We start from the raw sequence: 7,609 nt of genomic DNA, 5'->3' as shown, positions 1-7,609 counted from the left end.
ACCAAAATTGATATGGCAACTCTGATACAACAAGGTATGATTTTTATTGCACCCACTTACTATTCTGTTCTAATTCATAAGAGGTTTATTATGGTACTTCCTGATCCGGACATGGTAAGCATTACTGGTTGTGCAAATTGGTTATATGTGAGTGTTGGCACCGATACTAAGGAAGGCTACGACCCTGAGAACTTTGCTGCAGATGAGCAGTTTGTAGGTGAACAAGTTACGGATGAAGCAGAAGCTGAAGAGGAGGAGCCTCAGAAGTAGTTTGTACCCCCGTCTCAGGAACCTTTCCATCAAGAAGCAAGGTCATCTTCCATACCTCCCGACCAATGGGCCTGGGTACAGACCGAGCTCGATGGCCTGAGAAACTGAGCAAACACGGCAAGGCATCGAGCAGGCTCGGCAAGGGGCAATGTTGGATGAAATGAGCCTCATGATGTGACAACTGATGTTGCATTTTCCACCCCCGCCTCCTCAGTAGTGCGCTGTGAGTTGCCTCCTTCTCCCTTGTTCGCAAGCATTGGGGCCAATGTTTAGTTCAAGTATGGGGGGAGGTTTTATTTTGCTATATGTTTTGTTATTTTACCATTATTATTGTTTTGTATTTGGTTTGTTTTGTTTTTAGGGTACGATATTTTGCATGTATTTCAGGTTCGTGGTATTATTGTTGAATTAGGTGACGACCATTAGTGGGAGTGGATGAAATTATCACTCCACTTACCCATGCTTGTTGTGAAGGACCTTCCCAGGAAGTCGATACTGCTGAAGAAAAGATCGGACGCAACATTTAGAGCTTAACTAGCATAAGTTCCCTGTGCATTCCGAAGTAAGTAAGAAGTCACACCATGCTCGAAGTACTATGGATGTTGTCACACTTTACCAAACAGGGTGAGTCATAAAATCCAAACGTATTGATCATCATGAGCGATATTCAGGTATGTCTTTATCACTCTGAATTTGCATAGATTCTCTGGGATTGTCACTACACATATACACACACATTGAGGCACGTTGTTTGAATATAGCCCTTGAGCCTTTCTAGCCATCCCGTGAATTATATATTTTTTAAACCCCATTTGGGCCTGTATCCATTGATTGTTTAACCACATAAATTTAACCCGCGACCCATACATTTCCTAACCATGTTCGGAGTCAATATGATATTATCAAGTTGTGTGAAATTCTATGTTTGGGGTAAACCCCATAAGTATAAAAAACAAAGGTGAGTGCGAAAAAAAATATAGAAATAACGATCGTCGAAAAAAGAAAGAGAAAACAAAATATACTCGATGGTTCGAAAAGAAGCACTCATCGAAGGAAGAACACTCGGTTGAAAAAAAAGAGAGAATGTCAAAGAAAAAAACCGAGCGATTGAAAAACAAAGAAAAGAAAAGAAGTCAAATGAATGAACACAGTGAAGAAAATATTGACATTGGCTCTGAACCCAAAACCACTTGTTTTCCCTTTTTTTTATTTACTACACCATAACCCAAACCCCGTTACAACCCGAAAGACCTCAAAAAGTGTGTGTTGTGTGTAGTTGATATGAAAGGAGAAACTATTCAAACTTATGAGTTGGTATTGCATATTCTGAATTGTGAATGAAAACACGTTAACCCCGATAGACTTGGTGAGAGTGTGATATAAGCTGACAGGTGAAGCGGTACCTCGATGTGAAAGTGTGACGGAAAACTCACGAGGAAAAGCAGGAACTGTAAAAGGGATAGTGAAGGCGTTGATGAAAGATCTCAGCAGTATCAGGGGAAGAATGCAAATTTTGGGAAGTGACACGCTTACTTAAGGACAAGCAATGAGCTAAGTTTGGGGTTGTGATCGATCACCATTCTCATTATGTTTTCGTTGCTTAGCCAACAAGAAACCACAAATTTTGGGACACTGTGCACGCATTATGGCACCGTTAAAGTCATTTTTCATTGTCGTAAGTTATTTTAGAATTTCTATTAATTGTCATTTTTATTGTATGTTTTCGCGATTTTATGCGTGGGTTGTTTGTGTTTTTGTCCTCCAGGTCCAGGTAGAAGAGCTGAGGGATTTGAGGCAAGACAGTGAAGAGTTCTAGCAAGCAAGGAAAGAAAAAGACTCAGTACAGGAGGCCTAACACGGCCACCCATGTCACCTGACACGGGCCGTGTCAGGCAGAAGGCAGAACAAGGCTGAATAAACCAAAGACAGAAGCCTGACACTGTCATACCCCAAAATTCACCATACCCTTCACAAGTTCATCTAGGTCACTAACCCTAAGCATTTGCATATCTTGATAAGCATTCATCTCATATACATATCCATTGTATCATAACAAATTCCACTTACATTCGAAAGAAGCATAATCATGGATTCAAGGGTTTTATCACACAAGGCATGGAAGGTTAAGTCTCCAGGCTAGGGCTCATGTGATGGACACGATTATATCGTTTGGTTCATTATAAATGATTCAATTATTTGTTCACGATCCATGACTCTCGTTCATTGGTTATAATTCATTCAAGGTGTTACAGTTGCTTGATTAAGTATCATTTGGTTGGCTTTGATTGATTGGACTTCAAGTCTTGGAACTTAGCATGTTTTATTTGGATAAAGAACATTGGGCTTTTCAGTCATATCCACGTTTAGTCATGGTGCATTCGTGTTCATAGTTGGTTAATACTTTGGTTTTTGTTTGGTTCATTGGATAATCAATTCACAATAGTTCCAGTTCATTTGTGCGTTGTATTGTAATCATGGTCCATTTTCGTTTTCCACCCAAAAATACACATTTTTACCTAAGTTGATTTTTGGTCAACTGTCAATTTTTTGATCATCCAGTTGACCAAAATGAATCATCTAACAAAAGTCCTTTTTAACCATCTTCATACTTTTAAGTCAATTTTCAATCTTGGTTCATTTTTACCTCAATATCATGACCATGTTTAAGACAAGTTGTGTTCATTAATCACTACATAAGCCATACATTACAATCATAACCATAATACATCTATTCCATCTCAATTTCAAATTCCAAAATTCTTACATTTTTGATTCAATTCAATTCCAACTATAACCTTCAGTTACCCATTCAAATTCCATTTGATTCAGTTTCCAGTTCCGTTGCTTTTAACCACTTTCAATACCAATTCAATTACAATTAACACCATTTAATACATGGTTCGAATTCCATTCAAATTTCCATGCATTTAACCACCAAGATCACCAATGCATTTAATTACAATATTTTGATTCCTTTTCAAGACAATTCAAACAATTCCACTATATAAATTCCGTATATATATCCAATAATTATCCATTAATGCATAATAACCCATTTTACATATCCAATGATCATTATCCATTGCAATACAAACTACAAACCACTATCAAAAGATAAAATTCACTGACTTGTCTTACATGATGGTGGTATTCATTCATACCTTCTAGTATATCTATTTCCCAGAGGATTATTAAATAAAATGAAAGAAAAGAGACAGTTGGATTTTCGCTTGGACACAATCAAGATTCCATTTACTAGTATGGCTTGGCTTTGGAGAAGCATTCAAACATGCGATTGAGAAAGATCTAAAGAATCTCCAAATGCTTCAAGATATGTACAATCAATGGCCTTTCTTCCAGGTTACTATTGACTTGGTTGAGATGGTTTTCGCCAAAGGAGACCCTAGATCATTCTTCACTCAACCGAATTAAAACCAATGACCTTGCAACCGGAAAAAAACAGATACCAAAACCTTTAAAAAATATGCCTAACTTTACCCTCCAATTTTTCCTACCAACTTCCAAAAAACAGATACCAAAACCTTTAAAAAATCTGCGTAACTTTACCCTCCAATTTTTCCTACCAACTTCCCAAAAACCGATTACAACCCGCAATAATCTCTCAACCATTCTAACCTCCAACTGATAACCGAATGGAAACTTCCGTAACAGAATTTACAACAGAATTCTAACGAAAAAAACTAAACTCAAAACCATCCCACTGGACCTTTCAACACCTAATTCTAACTTGGAACAACGGAATGAGAGAAAATTCCACATCCTTCAAACCAACACCTTCTGTCACAAAAACCCTTTGATCGCAGTAACCTGTAAAAAAGGGAACAAAATGTAAACAAAACTTTAACAAACAACTACCAATTGTAAACCACTCTAAGCATTTCAAAATAGAACCATTCAGATATGCAAAACATAACATTAGGCCTACCATACATTCCTAACAATATCAAAACAAATAGCAGCAGGGTTATTAGTCCACACAACAATCCACCATGAAAGGATTCACGTAACAGGAAATATATTCATATCCTACAACAGCAAGTCAGCAACAATGCAACAGAACCCAACCGGAAACGACATTGAAAAGAAAACAGAACAGTAACCTCCTCTCTACCCTTCAAAGATGAACCAACCAACAAAATGGCCAATTGCCGACATCAAAAACCTCCAACGACATCAACTTGAACTGGATAAAAACTCCTCAAATCACCCTCCACAGGACTCTCTTCACGACCCCAAAAAAGACCTGCATAATAACAGATTCATAAGAACAAAAACTGATAACCAAAATTCCGCAAAAATCGACATATAATCTGTAACCAATTCTCAACAGAATGCTAACTACCTCTCAACTGTCATCACAAAAAACCGAAAATCCAACTCCTAACTTCCATTCACCAACTGTGGTAACCAACTCATAACAAAATCTGCAACCAACCTTCAATCACATTTCAGCCTCCACCAATCCTAACCCTTAATAACAACTTGGGCCATGAAATTGCAGGAACAACATGACAGAATCTCCAAAAATCACCACCTCCTAACAAATTCACAATAGCCAAAACACAATTTCTCTTCCTCTTCCAATCTTCAACAACCGAAACTTTCCACCTTCAATATTCAATAACCAACTCTCCAATCCACGCTTCTGTCACACTCAACCTTCAACCCTGCAGAACCAAAAACCTTCTGCACCCTTCAACGATCTTGACAACCCTTAGAACCTCTTTCACAAACCTTCAAAACTGAACCAGATTCTCGAAAACCTCTCATCATTCTTCAAAAACATAACTTTAGAGGAATTCACAAAAGTGGCTCGAATTCACAAAAAGCAGATGGAGGGAAAGAAAGAAAGCTTATAGAAACAGAGAAATCAAGGAAGACTCACGATTCGAACAAAACAATCCGTCATCTTCAATAGACAATGAGACGCAACACACGAACAAAGCTCCATCTTCAATCTTCATCACAGCGCGAATGTGGCGCTCGGTCTTCATCTCAATTCGACGTCAACGACAACAACGGATCTAATCGCCCACGACGCGATACCACATATGAACCACGACCTCGTCTCAGGCTGAATCAAACAACGAGGAGTTGAAGAACAGAAACAACACTTAACGGAAGCAATCGAAGAAGATCAAAGATAAATTACTCGGAGACACCGTGTTAGAAGCACCGGTAGGTCGTTCTTCCTCCTTCAATCTCTTTATTCCGCCACGCTAATGATCTCGATTTCGATTCTGAATTGGGTTGGACCTTGAATTTCCATATGGATTTTATCATTTTTCGTCGAGGACGGATTCAATTTTGTAAATTTTCGTTGGGATTTTCGGTTGTGGGCGCGAGTTTCTTTCCGGCGCCGTGGAGTTTCGTCCTAGATACGTTGCTGAACCAGAGCACTTGCTATTGGAATGAACGTAGAAGGGTGCGAACCGGGTTGAATGTTGGGAAACTCGGGCCTCAGGCCCACGCAATTTCTGGATACACCCCCTTCATTTCCAATATCATGGCCCATGATCATTATTTTTGCTAATCTCCATTAGTTCATGTTAATCTCTCCATTAATCTCCTCTTAAATCTTATTTAACTTATGTGAATTTTGATTGTTAATCTTATTTAACTTATGTGAGTTTTGATTGTTTGATTAACTTCTGATGTCTTTGTTATTATTAGAATTAAGATTTTCAAGATTTTGGATATTTTAATCCATAGCCTTTGAAATATTAGGGTGATTAGGTTTAGTTAGGTAATTAGATTTAGAAAATAGGTTTAATTGTGTTAATTGGATTTTAGCTTTTTCCAAAATTAATTCATGTTTGATTAACCGCGTTTTGATTAGTATTTTAGTCCTTAGGTTTAGACATTCATTTCATGGATTTTTGTTGAAATTGAGATAGTTAGATATTGATTTTCCCATTTGGTTAATTTTTATTCGATTGGACTTTTGTATGTTCATATCCATTAGAATTCCAATGGTATTTTGGATTAGGAATTTCCCATTAGATTGATTGTGATTCTACTTCATGTTTAGGTAGACTCTAGTCTTTAGAAATAATGTTCGCTTTAATTGTCCATTTAATCGATTCCTTTGGTTTATGATTGTATTGTAAATTGAAAATCCCATTTCAATTTAGGTGAGGAATACTTTGTATGTCTAACTTTGTTTTCCATTATCATAGGATAGATCTTTGATTGTTTTTCATTGATTAATCCATTATCTTTTGAATCGATTCTAACCATTGTATGTACTTACATATTGTTGCATCATTCTCATTCATTTGACTAAATCTCATGCTAACCCATTTGTTACCTTGTGTTTCCACATGTGACTTAGAGATTCAAGCTCACTCCTAACTAGCCATGCTCCTAACCATTTCATTCTTATTCAATAACCTTGTAGTGTTTGAAGTACCATGTCACTTGTATGCTTTAGGCATGGTACATAGTCTAATAGTTTTTAACTTGTATTTTCCTTTCATTCCCTTATGTTGTATTGTGTGGATCCATCCCCCCATTGTGGGTTAAATGTTCCCTCACCCCTAGTCATGTAATATCTTAGATTCATTGATTTCTAGTTAGTTCACCCTGCATGTTAATAACAAAGATAAAATACAAAACGATAATACAAAGCATTTCAAAAGAAACAAAAGGTACTTGATTCAACTTCAAGTTGTTTTCCGAATAAAACTCACACCATCTCAATGTGAATACTTGATCCAACGTCAAGTATCCCCCATCCACTCCATGATCCATTATTCACATCTCTTCTCCATTCTCTTCTTAACTTCATTCTATCTCTCACCTCCATTCTTCACTCAAACGTTTCATAATAAATTCAATTGCTTGATCCAACATCAAGTTCCTTTTTCAAAACCACTTTTATAACAAATTGGAATGCCAAATGGGGTGTATGTGTTTGTACACAACATTCAAGTAATAAGGTCGTCGGTCGTACCTAGCCTGAGGACCCGACACTTAACTTTCCCCCTTAAAATATCTAATGATTCAAACAAGTTAGATCTATATGATATGAGGATGAAAAATAATAGTTAGGACTTCATTGTTCTCTCAATTCCCAAGTACTTTGATCGTTGACCGTACTTAGTCAAGGGCCAAATACTTGTCTCCCTCTAAGTTCCAATTATTAGACTTGCCAAATTTTTTTCACAATTCAAATCTCTTTTTTGGATGAAAAAGAGTGGTTAGGACAACATTGTCCTTTCAACTCCCGAGTTATTGGATCGTTGACTGTATCTAGCCAAGGGTTTGATGCTTGTCTCCGTACATAATGAAATTCTAGTATCAGATATGAGATGTC

The 7,609-nt window shown here is 37.2% G+C and overlaps 1 long non-coding RNA gene across 5 annotated transcripts; it reads right to left on the bottom strand.

Annotated features, from left to right (window-relative positions):
* Nucleotides 1-3,288: 3,288 nt before the first annotated feature.
* Nucleotides 3,289-5,719, bottom strand: LOC127101596 (uncharacterized). Of its 5 annotated transcripts, none has more exons than XR_007794674.1 (4): nucleotides 4,634-5,719; nucleotides 4,217-4,534; nucleotides 3,813-4,098; nucleotides 3,289-3,743 (listed from the first exon to the last, which is right to left on the bottom strand). It is a non-coding gene; the product is annotated as an uncharacterized LOC127101596 (long non-coding RNA). The 5 variants fall into 5 exon arrangements; XR_007794673.1 differs by having other exon boundaries at nucleotides 3,289-4,098; nucleotides 4,634-5,365; nucleotides 5,444-5,719; XR_007794670.1 differs by having other exon boundaries at nucleotides 3,289-4,098.
* Nucleotides 5,720-7,609: the final 1,890 nt, after the last annotated feature.

Source organism: Lathyrus oleraceus, chromosome 7, assembly GCF_024323335.1.
Source record: "Lathyrus oleraceus cultivar Zhongwan6 chromosome 7, CAAS_Psat_ZW6_1.0, whole genome shotgun sequence".
Lineage (NCBI taxonomy): Eukaryota > Viridiplantae > Streptophyta > Magnoliopsida > Fabales > Fabaceae > Lathyrus > Lathyrus oleraceus.
The sequence above is the reverse complement of the archived record's forward strand: the minus strand, read 5'-3'. Positions and strand labels throughout refer to the sequence as shown.